Source organism: Pteropus alecto, unplaced genomic scaffold (assembly GCF_000325575.1).
Source record: "Pteropus alecto unplaced genomic scaffold, ASM32557v1 scaffold21, whole genome shotgun sequence".
NCBI lineage: Eukaryota > Metazoa > Chordata > Mammalia > Chiroptera > Pteropodidae > Pteropus > Pteropus alecto.
In genome coordinates this window covers 26,002,182-26,015,459 of record NW_006436282.1, presented here as the reverse complement: position 1 = coordinate 26,015,459, position 13,278 = coordinate 26,002,182, and the positions used below count along the sequence as shown (strand labels likewise).

The 13,278-nt window shown below is 42.8% G+C and overlaps 1 protein-coding gene and 1 pseudogene across 1 annotated transcript in view; both read left to right on the top strand.

The window, feature by feature from the left end:
• The window catches only part of ELMO1 (engulfment and cell motility 1), a 404,818-nt gene that overhangs the window by 236,578 nt on the left and 154,962 nt on the right, over nucleotides 1–13,278 (top strand).
• On the top strand, nucleotides 2,230–2,349 carry LOC112479767 (annotated as a pseudogene).

The following is a 13,278-nucleotide window of genomic DNA, read 5'->3' as shown; positions in this document are numbered from 1 at the left end:
AGGAATCTTTCTTCGTTCCGTAGGTTCCCTGTGGTCTGGCAGCAAATTGCACACTCTGAATACGATTTGGTCTAATACTTAGTCCATTTGTGTAGTTCTCATGCCTCTTCCCTATATCACTAATAGGCTGAACCATGGGACAGGTATCAAGATTAATTTAACTTGGATAAAAGTATGCACTTAGATTTTCAAAATCAATTATAGAAGTTTAAAACTGAGGAGACTTTGATCAATAACTCTGGGTAAAGCCCCCGAGCATTTTAGTCGATGATCCTGTCAGGGTAAGCCCACAGTGAATGGTCCTTAAGTAACACCAGTGCCATCTCAGGCCGCACTCATAGGGTTCCAGATCCAAACAGTGAGTTAATAATCCTGAGAGAGATAAACATGCTTGCCTCAGACTATGCCTGGAATACTGGCACTTATTCTAAGGCACGAATTTTAAGACGGTCTTTGCAAACAAGAGCACAGATAGAAGAAAGTCATGGCGTCTTTAAGCATCAGATGAGGAAATAGGGTTTGATTAGCCTCGAGCAGAGAGGCTGAGAGGGGACCCATTAGCTTCTTTCAAGGACGGCAAGGATTGTCAAGTGAAAAGGCATTTGACTTACTGCATAAAACCCTAGAGGGTAAACTAGAACCAAAGTGCTTAGAAGTTTTAGGAAATTGGACAATAGTTCTTTTGGGGGGGGGGGGACGGGTGGACCGCACAGTTTGTGTTTTTTTTTTGTATCAAAATTATATTACAGTCTTTCATGGATTTTGTTAAGAAATTTTTTTAAAAAAAGGGTTTTCCTGCATTTCCGGACATGTAAAGTCTTAGAGGAATATTCTGACAAATATATAGAAAAACGGAGAACTAGATTATTTTTGCCAGGATACCTACCCCGCCTCAATTTATCTTTTGAGCATTCCGTAAACCACGGACACTGGCTCCAGGCTTTCTCTGTGGAGGACACTTAAGTTGCCATCAATAGGGAACCTCAGATGAGCAGGGCCTGTGGCTGGTGCTCTCCGTGGTGCTGAATTGAGGCCGTGCCTCTCCGGCTCCTCCCAGGCTGAGGTTTGGGTTTTTTTTTTCTTTGCCCCTGCTCTGCAACATTTCAGGTTTTGCCTCTTGTTTGTTGATATGCCTCCATATTATGGCTCCATATCATAAAGATCACGTCCTTACATCAAGCCTTCTGATAGTTCTGCTGGCCTTTCTTAAATCTGGCTGGCATTCAGCCTGTTTTGATCCCAGTCCACTGACCTCTCAAGGAGAGGAATTATTATAAATTATGGAAAATGAATTATGAAAGAGATTTGAGGTTTGGGTAGAGAGATGTGGTAGGTGAAACATGACATTTATAGATCTCTCTTGACCTATCAAACAATGACATTTTTTATCGCTTGCAAAGTCATCTCATTTCTGTATTCATTGATTCTTGTTAGACTTAGATATGAAGGCAAATATTGGGTAAGGTGAAAATATGGCTGAAGAAGAGGGTGTTAAGAGTTTGAAGAGGCTACTGATAAACTAGATATAAAAATTATAACCTTTTCTTTACACATATGATATCTCTTATTCATACAAAACACAGTTGTTGGTGGCGATAGATACCAATTCTTTATACCAACATGACTGCGTGGAAATGAAAAGCCTTGAGGAAAAGTCACCACAGGATAACGAGAACAACCACATTAACAGAACATCTGGACAACAGAAGCAGAAATATGATAAACTTGGGCGATACAGAGCAGAGTCATGTTCTGCAGATGGAAGGACACTGCTGGACTATCAGCAAAAAGGTGCTTCCGGTCTGTGTGCGGAGTCTCCCCAAGCATAGCACAATTGACTCCTGTGAGCTTTGCTCCCTGTGGACCCAGGGAGTTCTGACAAAGCTCAAATGAGAGAATCTTGGAACCCTAAAATTAAAAGGAGGAAAAGGAACTACTAAAGGAAAAGAATAGAATAAAGTGTAATGGAAGGGAAGATCTGAAAATCTCTGATATTTAATGATAATGAACGTATATAAAAGCCTGCACAGAAGCCAAACCATTTAAGGTTCGTAAATTATATAGCCAGATTTTAATAGTAAAATTCTTTGAGGAAAGGATTCATTCAAAGTTCACTAGTTATAATTTATAGAACAGTACTACACCCAATTATGCAGTTAGTAAATAGTTTCCATAATACATGTGAGTTTGGTAGAAGAAAAAAAATCCTTTTAAAAATTAGAGAAAAAAGTCTACGGCCATGCCACCCTGAACAAGCCTGATCCCGTCTGATCTCAGAAGCTAAGCAGGGTCAGCCCTGGGTTAGTACTTGGATGGGAGACCATCTAGGAAGACCAGGTGCCGTAGGCACAAAAAATAAAAAATAAGGGATTGTAAACTGACAAGGTCCTTGCAATCTGTGAGGTCAACCAAGGGTTGCCTCACCTGAAAAAAAAAATAGACAAAAATTTAGAAACATGGTGTTAAGGAATATAACAGATGAAACAGCTAATCCTCAAGATTCTTCCAGTGATGTTTTCTGATTAAATACTATTTAATATAAAGAACTTTGAGAATGGGAATATTTATACTCTCATAATTTAGACCAGTTTCTTAACATCTGGTCAAACTCAAGGTTAGATTTATCAGTCACTAAAGAGGCAGCCCATTTATCAACCAATTAATTCTCTTTGAAAGTTTATTTTTTCTGAATAAAATATTCTCCAGAACTAAGGTGTCCCAATGTTCTTTGAAAAGATGTTATCATTCTCACCCGACGTGTTTAAGAGATCCATTTCTCATCATCCCCCTTCCTTTAAAAAAAAAAAAAATTAATCTAGCACTGTGATTCTTTTAAACCTTTTGGCGCTGCTTGTATCCACTCTGAAAGAAAACAATATGTAATCAAGCACTATGAAATGGCCAGAGGCAGGAAGCTGAACATGTCGAAGAAAGAATTCCCATGGGAAATTTCACTTTTACGGCAGGGCATGCTGCCCGAAGCCCTTAGAGTAAGCCAGGCCCTCCATATGTGCTATCTTATGTGGTTAAATTGTCTTCCTGCGTAGCAGTTAACCTCAGTGGTAGACGGCTAAATATCAGCAATAAATGTTTGACTTTCTTCCACTGAAGCACAGATAAGATGGTTATAGAAACACTTCACATTCATCAGCCTCTGAACTTGGCATCCACCTTGATCAAATAGAGGTCATATTAACTACCTTGTAGAGTTGCTGTAAGGTATTTGTCTTACAGTAGGGGCATAATAACTTGGTTCTATTTCTACCTTCTCTTTCAAGGCCATGTCAAGTACTTCTAAACAATAGAAATGGGAAGTAAATTTTTATTCCTGCCAAACACCTAGGCAGGTATCTGCTCTACCCGAAGGTCTTTCATCTTCATACTAAGTAAAGTTGATGATGGTTCCATCTCCTGAGTGGAGGCTCCAGAGGGCAGCTTTCTTTCAATCCCATAACTGATTGTGACAAATAGGGCTGCTGACTAAAGTGTCTGGTTTATCCAGTGGTCGCATAGAAAAGGATAAGACATACTCCAAGAAAAAGTCGCACTTCGAGAAACCAGTGTCAACTGATTGATGTGGCTCTAAATTTAAATTTTATTAAGAAAAACAAAATTGTTTTCAGTGGCCGGAATAATAGAACGTGGGAAAGTAAGATTTAAAACCACTAGGCATTGGAAATGGAGGGATCTGGAGGTCTTCATAGCGGTGGTAGAAGTAAGTCTTAAGTATGAACGTCCAGAGCCTGTAAGAAGCCCTGTGAGAGACAATTTGACCATCCCATTTCAGGATATATTTCTTCCCCCAAAACTGTATTAAAGAAAATCAATTACATTGTGTTTCCTCGATAAGTCCGTCCTTCTTCACCCTTCCCTGGGCTGACCTGGAGACGAAGTCAGCTAATTCACTTACGCAAGTATGCAGTTGGAAATGAGACAACATATGTAAGCTCTTCAGGGAGAGCAGAGCAGTTGTGCCCCTGTAACGCCGCGCACGCCTGCTTTCCATCGGGATGGGAAGGCTGAGCTGCACAAAGGAGAGGGTATTGAACATGGCACATATCTTAATTAGTATAAAAGGGCCACCAGCTGAACCCTTCCTGCATCAGAGTGGCCCTTCCATGGTCCGGGATGGGAGATCCCATCAGAGGAGAATACGTGCCTGGAAGCTTAACCAGGGGCCCTTGGGGGAGAGGGTGCTGGGAGTCCCACAGTGACACCGGCAGTGCTCGGGCTGCAGGAAGTTCCCCCAGCCCACCCCAACTAAGATCCTGCATTTATTTCTCCAGATCATTCAGTGCATATGTATGAAGTGGTACAGCAGGTGCTTAGTATCTGTTCATCAACAAGACAAATGTGGTGGTCTCTATCTTAAATGCTGGCATTCCAATGGGAAGACAGAGAAAACAAGTTAAGAAGAAATTAAGTAATTATAAATTTTACCAGTTATGAATAAATCAGAGGGCTGAAAACAGAGCAGCAAGCAAGTGCTTGCTTTCCCAGGGGGCTTGTCTGGCCACATCACATCCACTAGGCTCATCGAGAATAGCACTCTCCATCCCGTTCTCACGTCTGAGAAAGAGAAAAAAGAGGTGCCTACATCAGGAAATATGATCCAAGCCTTTTCCGTGCATGTAGATACTCTGGGTCAACTAAACTTTAATTATCCAGATAGGTTACTGCTTGGGCTCTGTTTCTAAAAATCTTACAGAAGACAGTGGCTACGTGAGTCCAAAGGGAGACAGTGCATGGAAAAGCACCCGAAAATGCTGAAGGACTCACGTAGGAACCCCTGTGATGACTGTCTCATGAAAGGTTTTTAAACGTGTGTTTGGACTAAGTCTCTTCATAACAACTTCCAAATACAGGTGCGTTTACTTATTTCTGTCAGCTTGATGGAGCGCCGATCCCAAGACAAAGGCTTCCACTCTATCATACCAAGGGGACGAGGGTCTCTTTCAGCATTTCAGAATAGTCAATTATTGTACAAATGCACAGGAGAATTTCTTTTCATTTACTCTCAGAATTAAAATCGGTTACTACAATGCAGAGAAATTACTTCATTTTTTTATAATTTAAGGAAATTTATACTGTAACTATGTAACATATAAGAAAAGAGGGGTTTTTGCTAAGTTTTAATGGTTCGATCGATGGGTCTCAACCAAGATTGTTTTGCATCCAAGGACACACTTGGTAATGTCTGGTGACATTTTTGGTTGTCCCAAGTGGACGTGCTACTGGATCCAGTGAGTAGAGGCTAAGGCTATTGCTAAACATTCTTTAATGCACAGCACGGCCCCCTCTCAGCAAAGAATGATGCATCCCCACATGTCAGCAGGGCCGAGGTTGACCCTAGACTAAATCAGTACAACTTTTTGTCATAAAGTTCAAGATGTGAAGATTTAGTCCTAGAAGGCAAAAACCAATGACTTAAAAAGTAAATAACGTAGAATGATTTTTCAGATAAACTGCCATAGTGAATATTTAAGACTGATATATTCTAATTGAAGAAAGCAAGATTCTCTTATTTTAAGATACCTTTTTTAAAAAATCACCATTTCCCTTAGTTAAGAGGACAGAGAAAGAGAAAACTATGATGTGAACTCACTCACCTGAGCCTCACCTGAGGGTAGAGAGATCTCTTGGTGACAAATAGATGACTTCAAGCTTAAGCATGTAGGTAAGTCTCTCAAACTCATGCACAGGATATGTATATTTTTAGTTTAGACACAATTCAGACATGTGGCAGTGGATAGGGTTATGCTATGGTGCTGAATTAAAACAGGCCCCACGACCCAGCCGGGAAGGGTTTACAGGTGTGGGGCAGACAGAATTTTCCCCTTGAATTTGATGCATTGACCCCTTAGAGAACAAGTGACAATGGGGTGGTGCATCCACTCGCCAGGGGTTTGTTCTGTTCTCTGTTCCTCATGAACCTCGAGTGCTCAGAAGCTAACACGGGCCCTGTGTAACTGGGGCCAGGCTGGCCGCCTCGTTCATTAGAAAACACGGCCCCGCTGTCGTGGTCACCCTTCTCCTGGTCGTGTTGTCAGAGCTCATACAAGAGAGCAAAAATCAGATGCATAGAGAGGAGAAAATCCTATGATAGGTAGGTAAGCTGATTAATAGGCTATTTCTGTGTTAACAACCTGTTTTGTTCAATTGACTATAAAGTGAACTGCCAGGTCATTTGTATTCAACAAACATGTTTTACAGACAACGTGCCAGAGGCTGGGGACAAAAAGGTGAGCCACCCTTAGCTCTGCCCCTCTAGACATTCATTTAGATGGCTCAGCACTTTCTCTTTGTCTGGAAGTTAACTTCCAAGGACAAATCGTGCAGGCTATTTTTTTCAAGTGTACTGTCTGATCCTAGTCACAATTTCTGTATATGGGAATGTGTGACTTGTAGACATAGAAAGATAATTTCTGTCTCACTAGTGAGCACAGAATGAGTTGTTCTTAGCATCTCCCGGTCTCTCCCAGCAGGTGAGAGAATCCTGAAATTTGTGCTTTGTATTGGAATTGCTTATTCTCAGGTGTCCTTTAAAAAACCAGAGAGTGAATTTATGTCAACTGTTATTTTGCTCCAGACCCCTCCGTGGTCTCTCAAAGATCTCCTTCCATCTGTCCATATCTCGTGCAAGGTACACATTGTCGTTTCCCCTTGATCTCGCCGCGGGTTTCACTGCGGACGTTTGCCTCCGTCTTTCTCTGATTTTTGTGTTTTGTTTTGTCTTGCTTTTATGCTCATCCCCCCATCTGATTCATCGATGATTATAAAATATCAAAGCATCAAACCTAAACTTCTGCTCTGATGAGAGCAGACACACCGGGGTTCTTTTCTAGGCAGATCTGAAGCCCGGAGGGCAGCTCCAGTGGGACACGTCCAGTGCTGACTGGGCAGAGGCCCGGGCCCTTTTTTCTCACATTAGTAAGCGCTGATGTCTTGGGATTCCTTGTGGTAAAAATACAAAGGACGCCTGATATTTCTGGCAGAGTCATTTGAGATGGCTCTGATTTCTCACACGTATCACAGTATATGTGTAGAACACAGCTTTCTCCCCTTCAAAGGCTGACCTCGAGTTAGTCTGTTGAAATCGTCTATAATTGCTGGGCAGTCATACATATTCTATATTTTTAAAAAAGAGACAGTAAAATCTATGTCTTAGGCGACAGTGAAAGATCAGCTGGCTCTGGACTTATTTATATTCAGGAAGCAGGGGAGCGGTGTGTATGCAAAGGCAGACACCATGGCTATACACTGAGAATCGATTTAGAAACTGACGAGATGCCTCTCTGGGCTTACTCCGCCGCAGGCTGCGTCCGGTCTGACAGTGCTGGCCTCAGGGTCAGCGGGTGGAGGGGAAGTCCCGAGTCTGCTGGAAGCAGACAGCCCTGCATGGCTTGCAAGGTTTTACTTCATTTCCCACCCCCCCAGAGCCTCAGTTTCCTTGTCTCTGAAATAGGGGTAGTTCTAAACCTCACAGTGGTTACCTAGCGCGTGATACTGTGTGGAGAAATGCTTAGTTAGTTCTGAAGGGTTGCATGAAATAGACTTTTTATCATGGGAATATAGACTGTTTCATAATCATAGGCTATTTTAAGGAATCTAGGAAAAGGAAGGCTTTATATAACTATTTTCCTTTTCTCTTAATTCCTTTGTGGTATGAAGCATAAATATATAAATAACTCTTCCTCCTCCCAACATTAAGTAGTATTTTTAAGATTTAATAGAGAACAAAGAACAAGGAAATTGCCGCAGAGCAAAAGCAGTCAGCAAGGAAATAAAAGGCACTTTTTTTAAAAAAGCTTTTGAACTATCGTGTTTTGAAAAATTATGCGTATCATATCAAAATAGAGAAATTATTTTATAATGATGACATGCCATGAGTTTGGGACGGTAAATAGACGATGCAAAATCTCAGCTTCTTGTGCCACGGAAGTTTCTTTAGTGAACTTTATCTTTAGTCCAGTTTTGGATTTACAGAAAAAAATGCCAAGAGGGTCAAAGAGTCCCCACACACCCTGCACCCAGTTTCGCTGTTAACATTTTACCGTGGTCGGTTACCACTGAGGACGCTAAGGTCCATACTCTATTCAGATTTCCTCGGTCTTTACCTGATGTTCTTCTCCTGTCCCAGGAGGCCACTCTCTATGCAGTCACTGATTTATGCCCTGGTGGTCCTGAGTTCAGTCCTAGCAGGCTGTGTGTCTCCGTGTGTATCTCTGTGTTAAACTAGTCACTTTTTCTAAGGGCCTCTCTCGATCATCCCAGTAAGGCACTTACAGCCTCCTGCTGTAGAGCATGGCCATTTTGTTAAGGGCCTTGCCCGCCCACATCAGCTGGACCCAGAGCAAGGCCTCCCTGCCAGCTAGAGTAGAAACCATCTTTGTCTCTCCTCTTTCCCACGACCTGTGGACAGCATGCTAAGGAGACTTTGGGGAGGGTGGAGAGTTGTGGCTCTTATTATGGAAAGAACATCAGATTTTGAAACAAAACAGACCGTTTAACCTCAGACCACGGCACGTCATATCCGTGCACCTTACTCCTTGATCAATACATGACATGAAGGGCCACCCATTTTGTGAGCCTGTGTGCCCACGTGAGCGTCCTTGCAAACTAAACATATGTATTCATAGCAGCAATGACTCGTTTCACTAAACCTTGCACAGAACTTTTTCTAATCCTTTGAAGAAAAAAAAAATTAATCTCAAAGTTTCTGAGTTTGGAAAAGTAATATTAGAAGGAAAACATCTAAGCAGGGAAGAAACTTGTTATACCTTTTCATTTCCAGCCTCTGTTGCTAAGAATTCAAAGTATAAGTGATGCTTAGAATATTCAGAAAAAGCAACAACTTTAATGATAAGATTTAAGGGAAACAAGAAAGTCCAGCCCAAAATATTATGAGCATCCTTTGGGTCACTGGCATGGGCTCATTAATTCATTGCCTCCACAAGGCTTCTATTAAAATAAGAGAAATTCTTCTGAGAAACCAGGGTACCTCCTGGGTGGAGTTGCGGGGGGCGTGGGCCTCATGCTTGTTTTCTTCTGCTTCCTTTGAGGCTCTCTTGTGGGGTTCCCTGATTGAAAGCACAGGGCCATGTGGAACAGTTAAGGACTATATTTTGAGGGGTGATAGGCAGAGCAGATGGGCTCACTCAAGCCGTGTCTGTTAAATCAGGACCATCATTTCTTATACTCTTGGTTTCAGTCTCCAGTGTCTTTCAAGTGGGTTGACTTTTCCATAATTCCCATAGTTCTTTTCTTTAATATTAATACTTTTAGGGGTGTCAGCTGCCCAAATCAACTATATCCTGAGCCATCGATTGATGTATCTGTGTGTGCATTTCAGTTGGATTCATTCAGTCAAAATAAGATGCCATCTTACAGCAAAAACAAGCACACAAACAAAACCTTTTGAAAGTGACCCATTTAGTTAGTAAGAGTGTCTGTATCCTATATAAAAAGTCCTCAGGGAGAAGTTTGGAACATAACAGATAGGGAGAGGGAGAGGAAAGGTGGGCAGATATGTGTAGCTATAGATTTTAAATGTTGCTCCCACTGAGCCCTTGTCGTCTGTCTATTTTCACATACTTAGAAAACAGCCCCACTCTGAAGTCTTCTGACTTCTAGAATGTGAGTTTGGGGTGGGTGGGGGAAGCAGGCTGATGGCCGGCTTCTGTGGGTTCCATCACAGGTTGTTATTTTCCTCAGCTTGTTTCCCACGAGTCTCTCCCTCTTTCTCCCCCTGTCTGAATTTTTCTTGAGAACAGAGTTGGCCTCGCTTGTCTTTGCCACCAGGTCCTTTGCCAGAAGCTGTCAACCTGTGTCCAGTCTGCTCAGGTGTCTGATGATGCCTGGCACTGCTTGCTGAGTCCTCAACACAGGAAACTGTGGTGTCTTCCCAGGTAGCAGCTCAATTATTTTTCATACTCCTTGGCTGTAGGGTCTTAGTGGACAGAATTGGCAGGAACCCAATGAAAGAATGGCTGATCAGTTTCTTGGCTGAATTGGGGAAGAAAATGCAAACATAAACATCAGCCTGGCGTGAAAACGAAAACTTTAAAGGTTATTGAAAAGAACAGAATCACACGTGTGACTCTCCCACATAATGCACAGGGAATGTTGGCATCAAACCTATTTCCTTGAGAAACATCTTCCTTGCAAATTTTCTTTTGTTAAAACATTAAATAAGGGCGTGTTCTGTTCTACATGGGACAGTTGCCATTTTATTTGCTGTGAGATTAGCTAGTGGATGCAGAATAGTCCACAAATAAATTTTCAAACTTTTACTTTATTATTTTATTGGAAGCGTATCTTTTATTCGGTAATAAACCCCGATGGTGCTGCTTACCAGCGATGTCCTTTCTCACCATTTTATCACCTCTTGCTTCGATCCAGCTTCCCATTTCCATCAGCTGCTTGATCCTCCTAGGCTTTCTGCAAACTCAAGCTGTCAGAGTGATCTTCGTTCCTTTTGTCTTCCGTGTTGAATATGTTGAAAATCTGTTTTGACTATTTCCCTATCATAGAAGTCCAAACTCTGGTTATATCATTTCTGGGTTACTAGATCTTTTCAGAAGCTTCCCTCCAACTCTAGTATCTTGCATCCTTAAAAAAAAAAAAAAAAAAAAATCCGTAGCCAAAATGCATGGCTCTCCTTCGTGGAATTTGTTTTGATTTCTTCCATCATTCTCTGAACTCAGCTCAATTATCCTCATCCCTGACATTTGTATGATACCAGAGCATCTTTGAAGATATTTTTTATACGTTTGCTCCTTTGATTCTCTCAGCTGTGTGAGGTTGTAAGAAATGAAATAATTCACCCAGAAAACACATGTCTATTTGAGGCCAGAGAGTGGACTGTCCCTTAAGCCTCCTAACAGTCTAATTTCTTTCTTCGACCTGGTGCCACAGCCTAATCCAGAGTTAGCCACTAACTGTTCACACTGTTCTTTTGTCTTCTGTTGTCTTTATTTTGCGCCACTGATTATTCTGGATCAACCACTCCTTTCTGCCTTGGGCACTGAATAGTTTTCTTCCAGTGTCCTCTTTGTGTCCTCTTCTTGGCTTTTTAAGAATCAATTCTGATTATGTTGGCCTCCAATGCTCCGTCCCCCATACCTCATCATGGGACGAATTGCCTTGCAGTTCCTTTCTCAGATTCTGTATTCTTGTCAGAAACGCCTTTCATCAAAAACACTGCATTTGCCTCGTTTCTACATATATTCATCGTGCCCTGGACAGTTATGTCCCTGCCTCCTGGGAAGGGACATCCAAGCCTTGGCTGCGAATGCTCATTTCTCAGAAGTTGAAATCTAGTATGGTTTTTTTTTTTTTTTGCTCCCTAAACACATGTTCTAGACATTGCTTTTGCTTCATTTTCACCCAACGTTTATGATAACAAAGCTTTGTTTTCATAGAGCACTTTTCTTCTAAAAAATTCAAAGTGCTTTGAACATGATCCATCCTTACAGTGCGCCTCCGAGGTAAGTGGGTGGCAAGTATTTTTATCTCCTATTAAACTGGAGGCAGAATTTGCTGCACCAGGATCCCCTGGAAAACAGAGCGATCTGGACTGTGAGTCTCTGCTCTGTTTCATTTATCGGCCGTCGTAAACCTACTTCTGCTAGAACCGTGCACAGAAGCAGCTCCTTTGCAGACAGACCTATATACACGTGATTAATTGGCTTCTAGGAGACGTTGATTATGGAATTTGGAATCTGAATGTAAATGGAATTGGAAATGAGCCCAATTGAGAAATTGCTCTGGAAGAAAAACACATTTAGAACTATGAATTCGATTCTATCCATCCTTGAGTTCACTTCCAATGCCAGCTGCCCTGAGCAACTCTGCCTGCCATTCCCCTGGATCCTCAGTGCCCTATGCACGTTCTTCCTCTGTGGTCTGTAATGCTTTGTCCTTCACTCCTCTGCTGCTTGGCACAGAGTGGTGCCTGCATCACCTCTGTGGGTAGCCACTCGAAATGTTTTTCTGCAATGGATTGACAGGAACTGACCACTATTGTTTATAACTGTCATGGAGCCTAAACATTCTCTCACTGGTGGGTCCTGAGTGCCCAGGATGACATCTAGGACAACGCGATCCTTTAACCGTCCCCTCATCTCACTCCATGTTCATCACTTGACTACCGACTGTGCTGGAGAGTATCTTTCTCCTTGGCCGAGCATTGGAGCATTATAACCGAGAAGGACTCCCTGGTCAGCTGCTGATCAACAGCAGTGCTAGGAGACCAGCCTTAGGTGCCGGCCCTGCAGGAGGGCATCACACAGTGTCTCAGCCCTCCTGTCCCCTGCTGACGGCAGAACACAGCAACACCAGCCAGTGACTGGCCTCCCAGGAGTCATGCGAGCTTCGGATGCATCGGGTCTCCTGTCTGTGCTGCTCTGATGATGAAAGGTGCTTTAAGTAGAGTAGCTTATTAAAAATAAATAATGCCAGTTCTCGAGCTCTGGCCCCCTGCGTTTCCCTTCCCCTGGCTCCCTTGGATGTTTCTAAAAGGTGCCAACGAAAGTCACAAAACATTGGTAATGAAAAGGAAGGGAGAGCAAGTTCGTTTTGTCATGAGAGTGAGCGGTGAGTCACATCTCCTGACTCATCGCCAACAGACAAAGAAAGCCAGTCAGTGGGGGTGCCCTCCTGTGGGGTGCTCTGCGGTGACTCATGGGGGCCTGGAAGGAGGGGCAGCCAGAATCAAGCCAAACAAGTATATTTTTACATATGGGAGGGCGAGTTTCCTGGCACAATACAACCATGAGTCCCACACACTCACATGCTAATTTTAGCCCAGGCGCTGGAATGTGTGGGCATGGCTTCTGCGGAGCTCTCTCCCGTGGTCATGTTTTGATTTGTCAGCGGTGAGGGACGTTTAGTGATTAACTGGCACTGGCAAGAATGTAATATTTTGGTGCAAGATTTCACTGTAGGGAGATGAAGAATTTTTGAGTGTCGTGGCTTCAATAACATTGTTCCATCAGTCAGGGACCAGTTCACGTCTAAGCGTGCATTCCACAGACATTCGGGGGCCTCAGGACTGAGCACGCGAAGGCAGAGAAGAGTCTTAGAATTCCTCTGGGGAGACACAAAAGCAGACAGAGAACTGGGAAAGAAGCAGGCGATGAGATGGAGACGCTTAGAAGTGTCAGCCTATAGAAAACGGAAATCAAAGCCTTCAGTAGCAATAGGAACGGCCTCATGGATCTTGAAAGGCCTGGAGGAGTTATCACGGCAGAGGGGCGTGAGATGAAGGGGCCTTAA